The following is a 12,567-nucleotide window of genomic DNA, read 5'->3' as shown; positions in this document are numbered from 1 at the left end:
TCTCAAGTACCACACATCCAGTAATATCATATTCTTTTTCATATTCTCTTCACTACTTCCGTGTTTATGAATATGATGCTGTGTCCAGTAATGCCTGTCTCTCATTTCTTACTTGTGAAATCTTACTCATTCTTCAGAAACCAAATCAAATATCACTTCCTCAGTGAAGCCATTTATGACTTTTCCAGGATAGTTTGTCACCCATTCTACTACCATCCAAAAGAGTTCTGTACACACTTTATTATGCTTATAATGTGGAATGTAAAGATCTACTTATATGAATTTTTCCTTGTTGTCTAACTCATGTTTGTGTTTCTAGTGCTCAGGCAATAAAAAAAAAAATATATCTGCTTGATCTTTGAATGAATGAGTGAACAAAAGACTCTGTATCTACCATGATATTATGAATTAAATTCTATCATAAGAAGGTACTTCCTTTGAGTCTTAAGGATATATATTCTCAAGGAATCTTGTATTAAAATCCAAAACTATCTGGCTTGCACATCTTGACAAAGACACTGCTGCCACTGTCCCTTTGAATTGACCATTCTGTCTGCCTGGAATATTCCTCCCCTTGATGTTCACATGCCTTGACACATCCTCTCTTTAGTGATTTTGCTCAATTATCATTTTTTAAAGATTTTATTTATTTATTTGATGGAGAGAGACATCGAGAGAGGGAACACAAGCAATGGGAGTGGGAGAGGAAGAAGCAGGCTGCACGCTGAACAGGGAGCCCAGTGTGGGGCTCGATCCCAAGACTCTGGGATCATGACCTGAGCGAAGACAGACAGTTAACGACTGAGCCACCCAGGCGCCCCTCAATTATCATTTTCTTATTGAGATTTGCCTATACCATCTGACTCAAATAGCAATTCATCATTCTCCCCACCATTATACTCTTCATCTTTTAATATACTATGCATTATTTAACCTATATCTATTGTCAATTTCCATTCACTGAAATGTAAACTATATTGCATATATAATTTATATACATATATAAACTTATATATAATATATACTTATATATGTTATACACAAAATATACATCTCTGTATATATGTATGTATATTTTCCTTTTCTTCAAGGAGATATCTCTAGTAACTAGGAGAATACATGGCTCAATGATTATTTGAAATAATTACTAGAAGAGACAAATTATGGCAAGGATTTTCACATCACGTTCTTCCAGAAAATTAGCATCCTATAAAAACTAATTCAAACAAAAGTGTAAGAACTTGATTTATGACATTGAAATGGATTTTGGTGTACAGATTTCATAGTTCCTCCCAGGAAAGGAAGGAATAAAGGAAGGAAGAAAGGAAAATGATAGATTTATATGTTTATATCATGTGTCTTTCCCTCTCTCAGTCAGATCTTTGTAGAATATAGTTTAATGTATGAAATAACTCTAGTTTTAGGTTTTTTTTTTAAAAAATCTTTGGAAGTCAGAAACTAAGATAAGCAACAGAAGGGCATGTTGAAAACAGTCAATTAATTCATGTATTCTGGCTAAGTAGAGAAGAACAGAGGGGAGAGGAGGAAGGAAATAAGAGGACTGGTTCTGTTTGTTACTCATCCTGTGAGTCACTGGTTGCGTGTCTGAGAAATACAGATCTTTCATGAGTAACTCAAGTTCTTTTGAACCAAAGGCTTAAGTAACCCCTGGAGGAAATGAGAGTTTATAATTGGTTTCTGAATTACTATTTAATCTTATAATGAACAAACCTATTTGTATATGAATCCCCTCAAAGAAGATATCAAGCTAACAGATGGATGTGAGTTTAAAAAGTAATAATCTGTTTTCCTTGATTTATATGTTTATTTAGGACTACACTATTTTAGTAGGACTAAAAAGATCATTCAGGTATTTGCTTATTATTTAGTTGGTTGAGGGTGGATTCATTACCTTTATTCTGAAATCTCCTAAAATTCTTAAAAAGCCTAAATTTTTAAAAAAATCTGTCAATTTACCTCTGATAGAAAAGGTATACAGTTAAAAGCACTCTGTTTTTTGCTTTGTTTTTTTCCTCTATAGAGTGTTTTGGTTAACATATGAAGAATATTTTTTCCTTTCTGCCCTTATAAATGTTCTTTTGAAAATTTTATTGTTTATGCAGTTTTGAGAAGTAGTCAGTCCTTGAAATCTTAAAATTACCAATCAGTATACAGTTGTGTATAGCCCAGTCAATCTGTCACGAAATGAAAATTGGAAACAATTTTGCTGAGGTTTAACTAGACTGTACTGAAGAGTCAAAGTTAATTATGCTAGTTCTTCAACTTCCTTAGGTTGTGATAACCAAAAAATGAATACATGTAAATATATGAACCGAACATATGAATGCTATCTTGATTAATTTGATGTCATACAAAGAGGGGATGAATCTAATAGAAGAATATAAAGCAATGGGGTATTCTGTGGAGCCAGAATTATTTCAGCATTCCCTTTGCACATAAGAAAACCAAGATCTTGGGTGGTTATGTTGGACATTTCACTCTATTCTTGGAGAATTCAATTCATATACATGGTTTGATGGGAGAGAAAACTGCAAGGCTGCTTAATACTTATATTATTGAGTATCAAAACTTATGCTCTGTTTTTTATTGCTTTATTGCTTCTCCAAACTCCTCATTTTTCCTTTCTTTAAAATAAAGAGAAACACCCCCCCCCCAGGTTTAAAAAATAATTATGACATTTCTTGGCTCCTAGAACTATTAATCACATTCAACTTCATTACCTTTCTCTGTATGTTGAGTGAAAACTGACTCTTTATCTTCCACTTCATCATTCTGCATTTGTTTTCTGGAGCTACATTAAACAAGCCTTATTACAATTCTTTATATTGCTTCACAACTTTGAAAAGCACTGTCATTGTTTTCCTTAATTATCCAATTGTTCTGTTCTCTGGGTTAAACATCATTAAACATGTATTTTTTTTTTTAGGTTTACAATTTCAGCTGTTCTTCAAAATACAGTTATTTTTTTTTTCAAAAAGACATCCGTGAATTTCTGAAATGCAGTGCCTGGAGTCAGTTTAGTACCTGCTAGGGAAACTTGATTGTTTCCATACAGAGTACAATTATCCTGAGGTGTATGTTATACTTAGATAATAATGATAACATTGCAATGAAAATCTATTCTCTACTAACTTTTGTTTATATTCTTCTATATTTAAGAACAAAATGACTCAAGTATATTCAGAAAGGGGCGTCTGGGTGGCTCAGTCACCCCTTAGGCATCGGACTCTTGTTTTCAGCTCAGGTCATGATATCAGGGTCAGGAAATGGAGCCCTGCACTGGGCTTCTCACTGGGCATGGAACATACTTAAGATTCTCTCTCTCGCTCCCTCTATCCTTCCCCCCCCCATAAATAAATAAATAGACAAATTAATTAATTTAAAAATCTCAAAAAGATCATTATGTTCACAGAAACTTAGGTTTGAATACTAACTGCATAACCTCAAAGCCTACAGCATATGCCCTAATACCTATTTTATTATTTTGGGAAATTCTGATTTTGTTTAAGCCTCATTGGTCTTTTCTGTAAAATAGGTATAATAATAACCATCTTACAGGTTGCGTTTATTGTGGTGTCTGGCACATAAAGCAGGCATGAATTAATAGTGATATTTACAGGAAATTATCATGGCATAGTATTAGTTTTATCATCAATATTATAGAGGATTCTAAGGAGAAACTTTTTAAAGCCAATTTATTATTTTCTTCTTACGGGAAACTAATCCTGAACTGATAGTTTTGAAATACCCCCTTTCTTCCTTAACCACAAAAGTTTTAAGCTCTGAAGACTTTCCCTTGAAGTTGGGGAAGTCTATACTTCTAATGTAAAGGAGATGTATTTGATCACATTAGTGATTTGGACCTTGAGCATGATATACTAAAATAACATGGTCACTTTTCCCCAAATAACACTAACATTACCTAATCCTTGTTTTTTCAGATTTAAATCCAATACAGCAACTGTACTAGTCAGTCACTCCCTTTACCTCTTAGGAGAAGAAATACTCAGACAGAATAAAAATATAACAAGTGTTCATCTTTTAGTAAAATAAAATTTATATTTATTGTCTGGATTATCATATTTCCATATTACAAATAGTTCTTGTCTGTGGCTCATTTCTATGATCAAATTTTTGCCATATCATGTAGCTCGCACCTCAGTTGTTCTTACATTGTGCTTGAAACGACTGGCACATTTACTTTAATGCCAGGCAGGCCACGGTATATTCTTTTTTCTATTTTTCTTTTTCTTAGACCTTTACCAAAAGTTTTCCTCACCATCCTACAGCTCTTAATATACAGGGATACTTTCTTGATATAAAAATTTTATATCAATTTTATATAAATTTTTCCAGTTTTCCCGACTATTGCCTGCTGCTTTAAATTATGTTGGCTTTCCGTATACTGTTCTTTCCATGTCCTTTTTCCCTGGCAAGTTCCCAGCTCATTCCCAGATAGAGTTAATTACTCTTTTAATTATTAATATACTTACCCAAAACATTTTAATTTATTTATAATATGTCTTTTTCCTATGTTAAATTATGACAACTGTGAAGACAGGAATGATTTATTTTCATCTCTGTACTACGTGTGTTGCACATAATATGAAATTAATCAAACAAAGGAATAATGAATGAATGTATGAATTATATTAATTAATTAATTAATAACTGAGAGTGAGTAAACCACTAAATGTGCAATGGTTATTAAATCTGGAATACAACCAACCATGGCTAATGTAGTTTATTTCTTTTCCATCCATAAAAATAACTGAGGGGCCAAATAGACCTCATATAGGCATTGCACAATAGACATCTATTTTGTTTAAAAAAAAAAAGTGAGTAAAATGCCAATAATTAAAAATCTGACATAAAAATCTAAATTCCTAACTTCCCTTGGAAAATCGTAAGATTTGGCAACACATAGTATGCATTCTTATATGACAACTCTTGGCTCCAGTTAGATGGTAGTTGCCCCCTTTAGTCTGGCACATGCTGTTTCTGTCCCTCTATTCTTATTGTACAACATTCTCATACTCACTACTGGTATATGAACTTGACCTTGGGATTCAGTGAAGGTTTTTAGAACACTAACCTAGGATTGTTTTAAGTTGAACACCACTCTTCTCAGTAAAAAGTGAGTGATAATATATTTTAAAGAAGAGAGAAACAGTGGAGAAATATGTAAGTACGAGGTAAATAAAAAGAAAGAGAATGTAGAAGGTCTTACCTGAATCTTAAAAGAAGCTATATAGTACAGTGCTTAATGGCCTGGATGTTAGATTCAGAGATCTGGCCAGGAATTTTGCTAGACTGGACAAACCACTTAACTTCTTAGAGGTTAAGTTTCCTCATCTGACAATTAAGAGTGATAACAGTTACATTATTTCAGATCTACCCCTTAGGTTTGTTTTAAGAATTAAATATGACAAACTATATGCAGGCTCGGTTGAGCATAAAGGAATTAGTCATGCCTAGACATGTGCAGACAGTTAGAATACACCAAGAGAAACACCTGAGTCCTGCAGAGGGAGGGGCTGCAGGCAGAAAATGAAGTTGTCTTGGGTGCACAGCAGAAATGCTTGTGAAGAGTGATGGACCATGCCACCCCAAAATATACCATGGTAGAGTAAGAATTATTTTGAGCTAAAGACATCTGTAAAACAATAGATGCAAGAAAGTCACTGTGACCTTCCCTTTTGTTCCTGGAAGCTAGAGATGAACTCTTTTGTGAACGATTACCTCCCTATACTGGGAGGAAAGAAAACACACTTATCACTAGATATGGGGAACCGAGGCCAAAGGAAAGCTGTACAAACAGACCTTGTTAAAATTACCTTTATCTTCCTTTAGTGATCCCATATATTTTAGTTATTTTTCCACAATTGTTACTCTGTTTTCAATGTAGTATATAATATATAAGCATTTGAGTTTATTGGCTTTTTGCATCTACATTTTCCTGTGGGAGCTCCCATGTGCATGTAGAAATGTATATGCTTTTCTCCTGCTAATCCATTTTATGTCCATTTAATTCTCAGGATCAGGCAAAGACCCTTAGAGAGTAGAGGTAAAATTTTCCCTCTTCTACTCCTGGATATACTTTTTTTTTTTAAGATTTTATTTATTTATTTGAGAGAGAGACAGTGAGAGAGAGCATGAGCGAGGAGAAGGTCAGAGGGAGAAGCAGACTCCCCATGCAGCTGGGAGCCCGATGCAGGACTCGATCCCGGGACTCCGGGATCATGACCTGAGCCGAAGGCAGTCGTCCAACCAACTGAGCCACCCAGGCATCCCCTGGATATACTTTTTAAAAAAAGTATTTTATTTATTTATTTCACAGAGAGAGAGAGAGATCACAAGTAGGCAGAGAGGCAGGCGGGGTGGGGGGAAGCAGGCTCCATGCTGAGCAGAGAGCCTGATGGGGGGCTTGATCCCAGGACCCTGGGATCATGACCTGAGCCAAAGGCAGAGGTTTAACCGACTGAACCACCCAGGCACCCCACTCCTGGATATAGTTTTAACAGCCTTTTCCCAACTTTGCAATAGAACATTGTATATATTTGACATCCTGAGGATCTGTGCTGTAATGTCTTCAAATATGACTGGTATGTTTAGAGACAGCAGAATCCAGCAGATGATCTGTTAGGAGATGGAGGTTGGTGTAGCAGGAAGGGATACATGATGAATGGAGATAGTGGTGCCCAGAAGTTGCTAGAAGATACAACGTGGTATGGCAGTGGTTTTGTTCATGTGTGCCTGTGAGACATTTTCAGAAGTGTACTTGAAGGTTACTTTATAAGTAGCCAATGTCTTTGGCTACCAACGTGGAAAGAAAAAGGCAAAATCCAGTGACATTTATTATAAAATAGTTAATATGACCCTGTTCTGGCATTTGTATTATTTGTCTATGAAATATAAAATATTGTATTTTAATATTTGAACTTTCTACTAAATTCCAACCATGAACATAGCAAAGATGATTTTGCATTCACCGAAGCCCTTATTTTATTTTATTTTATTTTATTTTATTTTATATTTTATTTTATTTTTTTCTGGTACACAGAGGACATTTTTGAGCTTTCCCTTCATTAGGTATGGCAAGCAGAGGTGGGAGAAGTGCAATATATGATTCCAGTCTTGGCACATAAAAATCTTTTAACTTCCTTCTTTAAACTCTTTAACTTTTAAATTCCTCACTATGCTCAGATTCAGAACAAACTTAAGTAGTCTTTGAGTCCTAAGATTGGAAAAGCCACTAGATATGAAAGAACCTGGATCACTGAAAGACAATCTGAAAAGCTTCCCACCAACCCCAACATCTGCCTTAGGCTTGAGTGAAAAACAAATTTCTATTGTGTTAAGCCACTTATATTTGGGAATTACCTTCCCTCACAAACCTGGTCAATCAAATAGTCTGAAAAACTATCTCTTCACAACTATTTAGTTAATTATCTCTCTGAGTCAATGTAAATAAGAAAAAAGAATAATGAAAACTGGCTGAAACCAGAAACCACAAGCAGTCTTTGTTCACAAATAAGTAGTGGTTTGATCTGTCTCAAAATCGTCATTATTTCAATGTTTGCATTGTCTACCTGAGAATTATCAAAAACACTGTCTGTCCTATTCTGTTCCTTGTCTGGAAGAAACTAGACATGTTCAAAGTCCCATGGCCATTCCAGCAGTATTGTTAAAAATTCACTACACACTCACAAATCTGTACTTTCCTTCCTAAAATAGGGTGTTGACCTCAAACAAAAAAAGTTTTAGGCTACATCTACATGGGTGACCATGTGTGGCATAAAATAGATTTTCCAGCATGCGTTTATTTGGCAATGACTTAAAAGTACAACCAGATGTTTTCATGGAGAACAGCTCTCTTAGCCACAAATGTTTCCAATTTAAATACGTTTGTTTTGACTCTATTTTGCTGCAGATGGAAAACATCCATTTTCCCTCTTTCCAGTGGGGATAGACACTGAACATTGGCACATCTCACAGAGAATGATTACCAGTGTAGACAAAACTTCAGGGAAAGCTGCGTTTCCATAAGGATAACTTTTAAAAGTCAATTTTGTATTTTAAACAGGTTGGTTCTTTCAAAAACCATTTTTACCCTCTAATTTGTACCATAAGTCTTAAACATCTGTATGTGTTTGATCTGATGGAACTATCTTACTTTTAAGTGATAAGCCAGATGGATCTATTTAGAATGACAGCATAGCTTCTGGGTGTGCCATCAATAGCTACTGCACATAGATATTTAAGAATTTCTTATCAAAATGTGTGCTATGTAGAACTTCTTTATCAAATTCACTTGCAATTAGCAGGTTGGGAAATAACAGGAATTTTAAATATCATGTGAAATAACAGAATAGGAGCTCTAGGGTGGCTCAGTTGGTTGGGTGACTGCCTTCGGCTCAGGTCATGATCCTGGAGTCCCGGGATCGAGTCCCACATCGGGCTCCCAGCTCCATGAGGAGTCTGCTTCTCCCTCTGAACTTCTTCCCTCTCATGCTTGCTCTCTCTCTCTCTCTCTCTCTCAAAAAAATATGTAAAATCTAAAAAAAAAAAAAAAAAAAGTTTTTTTTATTTTTTCAAGAACAAACTAAAGTGTACGTGACAGAGTATAAAATAATCCTGGCAAGAGTATAGATCTCTGTTTTAAGAATCTAGGAGTTTTATTTTAAGTCATCAAATACAGTATTTTTTAACCAAATTATTCTTAACATTTGCTGTTATAGTTTATGATTTGTGAATAACTTCTCAAAAGACAAGATGCTTTAAAATTGTGCTCCCTCTCTTAGGTATTTAAATGAGTTCTTAAAATCCAAATACCGTTTTGAACAGCAAAATAATATTTTTTCCCCTGAAAAAGTGCAATCTTTCTTAGTCAGGCTATAATTCTTTCATAGATTGTAAACTATACTATTTTAAATACTATTTTAAAAATATAAATACTATTTTAAAAATATAAAGCCTTTCAAAAGGAGATAAAAATACTAAAATGAATATTAATTTTTCTTATGTTAGTCATTAGATTTATGAAAGCAGTATTGTTTTCTTTTCTGTGTTTTCCCACTTTAGAATTTTTTCATTTATTTATTTTATTTTTTTAGAGTGTTTTCATTTAATATGACATTCCTTGTGGAAAGTATTCATATGTACGTTATTCAGGTTTTTCTTCCAGATGACATTAATAATTATTTGTGAAACATCTTTTATTATTTATTATTTATTTATATTATTAACAAAATGTATTATTTACTTCAGGCATAGAGGTCTGTGAGTCATCAGTGTTAGACATCTTTTAATCATTCTCCTCTGTCACTGGTTGTCCAATGAAATTTCTGCAAATTCAAACACAGATCATGTTCATAAAAAACATTCTTTATCCTATGTTAACTACTGAAGTATTTGTCACTTAAATATATGATCACTATGGCTTTGTTTACAGAATGTTGGTCTCATGAATAGCTACTTGTTGGGGGGAAATCTGGGGTTCTTCTAGATTCCAGTTAAAGAAATGAACACTGAGATATTTGGCCATGTTCCAAAACCTCTCCAGTAGCTCTCCCAGTTTAATATCACTGAGGAAAATAATTTATTTTGGATATAATAGGCAGGGTCCTAAGAATGTGGAGTAATCATAGATTGTTTGAATGAACCTTTAAAAATGGTTGTTAGCTAGGAAAATATGGATTAAACCACATTCTTTAGTACCAAAGTGAAATGGATGTTCAGAACTGATTTGGTGTTATTTGGAGAAGGAAGAGCAACAATTGTGCATTTATATTACTTATTAATGGCATGATTTTATTTGCAAACTATGGTAATAAATAGAAAATATGAACACTTTACTACTATCTCAATCTGATAGACTATATATAGTTGGAGTTTTGATGGGAGAATGGAAGAGAATAGTATATCTTTGTTTCATGATTTTATGCTGCATTTAATTAAATGCTACATTTCTGTATTTTTTCTAGAAATCATTCTTTTAATGTTAATTATTGTAATCACTATCACTAAGAACACTATGCATTATCATAAAATATTATTCCTCCTTTTTAAGCCTATTGATGACTGTTGATATATCTATATTGAATTCAAGCAAAGCTCTTTGTATTTGTTTTATGATAAAATGACTTAATAATTTTATTTATCTTAAAATCTTATTCAGTATATTTTCTTCTTTTGTCTGAGCTTTCAAATTTACTCCCATGAAATTTTTATAATCTTGGCTTATCTTTGTTTAGTTTTATTGACATAAAATTGACATAATTTAAGGTATGCACTCTGTTGATTTGATACACTTATATGCTACAAAATAATTACCACAGTAGAGTTAGCTAACACCTCCATCAGCTCACATAATACCATTTCTTTCCTGTGGTGAGAACATTTAAGATTTATTTTCTCAGCAAATTTTGAGTAAAGGACATAGTTTAGAGATCTATACTCACTATCTATAATCATATTATCTATAGTCATATACCATATAATAGTGCACTCCTATAATCATTGCAACATTATTCACAGTAGCCAAGGTATGGAAATAATCTAAGTGTTCACCAATGGGTGAATGGATAAAGAGTGTGTGTGTGTGTGTGTGTGTGTGTGTGTGTGTTGGGGGAGTGTACAGAATAAAAGTATTCAGCCATTAGAAAGAAGAAAATCCTGTCATTTAGGAAAATATGGGTAGACTTGGAAGGAATTATACTAAGTGAAATAAGATAGAGGAAGACAAATATTTTGTGATCTCACTCATTTGAGGAATCTAAAAAAGCTAAACTCCTAGAGATGGAGAGTAAAATGGTGATTATCATGGACTAGAGGTTGGGGAAATGGGAAGATGTTTGTCAAAAGTATATAAACTTCCATTACAAAATGAGTAAGTTTTGGGGATCTAATTTGACATTGGTCTTGTCAATGTTACTATTGCACTATTACACTATTATATGAGAATATTATAGATCTTTTTTTAGAACTTTTTTCATTTTTTTTAGAAATGGGATTGCTGAATTATATGGTAGTTTCATTTTATTTTTTAAGGGACCTTCATACTGTTTTCTATAGTGGGTGTACAAATTTCCATTCACAGCAACAGTGCACAAAGTTTTCTTTTCTCCAATCCTCACTAACACTTACCTCTTCTTTTTGATGACAGCCATTTTAACAGATGTGAGCTGATAATTTCACTGTTGTTTTGATTTGCATTTCTCTGATAATCAGTAATATTTAGCATCTTTACATGTACCTGTTGGCCATTTGAATATCTTCTTTAGAAAAATATCTACTCAGTTTCTTTTCCCATTTTTAAATCACATTGGGTTTTTTGTTATTTCATTGTAGGAGTTCTTCAAATATTTTGGATAGTAACCTTATCAGATAACTGATTTGCACATTTTTTTTTCCATTCAGTAGGTTACCTTTTCATTTTGTTGACTGCTTCCTTTGCTCTGCGGAGCTTTTTAATTTGATGTAGTCTTTTGGTATCCTATCCAAATATTGCCAAGACCAATGTCAAAATTTTCCCCTGAGTTTTATGGTTTCATTAATTATGTTTAAGTCTTCAATACACTTTGAGTTAATTTTTGTGAGTGGTATAAGATAGAGGTCTAACTTCATTATTTTATACATGGTTATCAATTTCACATTACCTTTGATTGAGGAGACCTCTTTCCTCATGCTGTATTCTTAGCTTCCTTGTCAAATATTAGTTGACTATATATACAGGGATTTATTCTGGGATCTGGATTCTGTTCCATTTGACTATGTGTCATTTTTAAGCCAGTATCATACTATTTTGATTACTATAGCTTTGAAGTATAGTTCTAAATTAGGAAAGAGCTGCGTCCACCTTTATTCTCCTTTCTCGGGATTGCCTTGGCTGTTTGGGGCTTTTTGTGATTCTGTGCATATTGTATGTTTTGTTTTGTTTTGTTTTGCTTTTATATTTTTGTAAAAAATGCTATTAGAATTTAATAAGGATTGTATTGAATCTATAGATGACTTTGGATAGTATGGGCATGTTAGCAATATTAATTCTTCCAATCCATGAACACAGGCCATCTTTCCATTTGTGTCTTCTTCAGTTTCTTTCATCACAGTCTTGTAGTTATCAGTGTTTAAGCATACTTGATATATCAGTGGTTTATTTCCAGAACACCACTATGATGTGACTATCACAATAAAATGAGTTAAATTATTTGTTTCCTGGTGCATATAAAAGTTATATTTATACTGTACTATACTTTATTAACTTTTCAATACCTTTATGTTTAAAAAACATATATACCCTAATTAAAAATATTTTATTGCTAAAAACTATTCACTATCATCTGAGCTTTTAAAGAATCAATCTGGCAGAGGGTCTTGACTCAGTGTTGATGGCTGCTAATTGATCAGGGTGGTGGGAGCTGAAAGTTGTAGTGGTTATTACAGTGTCTTAAAATAAGACAACAATGAAGTTTGCCACACTGATTGACTCTTCCTTTCAAGAACAGTTTCCCTGTAGCATGGGATGCTGTTTGATGATATTTGACC

At 33.5% G+C, this 12,567-nt stretch overlaps 1 long non-coding RNA gene across 1 annotated transcript in view; it reads left to right on the top strand.

Annotated features, from left to right (window-relative positions):
* The first annotated feature begins 1,737 nt into the window (after positions 1-1,737).
* LOC309845039 overlaps positions 1,738-12,567 on the top strand; it is a 67,140-nt gene continuing 56,310 nt past the window's right edge. Inside the window, exon 1 of the long non-coding RNA XR_014300996.1 lies at positions 1,738-1,794. This is a non-coding gene — a long non-coding RNA (uncharacterized lncRNA). The remainder of the gene's footprint in view (positions 1,795-12,567) is intronic.

The sequence above is a fragment of the Mustela nivalis genome, assembly GCF_964662115.1.
Source record: "Mustela nivalis genome assembly, chromosome: 12".
NCBI lineage: Eukaryota > Metazoa > Chordata > Mammalia > Carnivora > Mustelidae > Mustela > Mustela nivalis.
The sequence above is the reverse complement of the archived record's forward strand: the minus strand, read 5'-3'. Positions and strand labels throughout refer to the sequence as shown.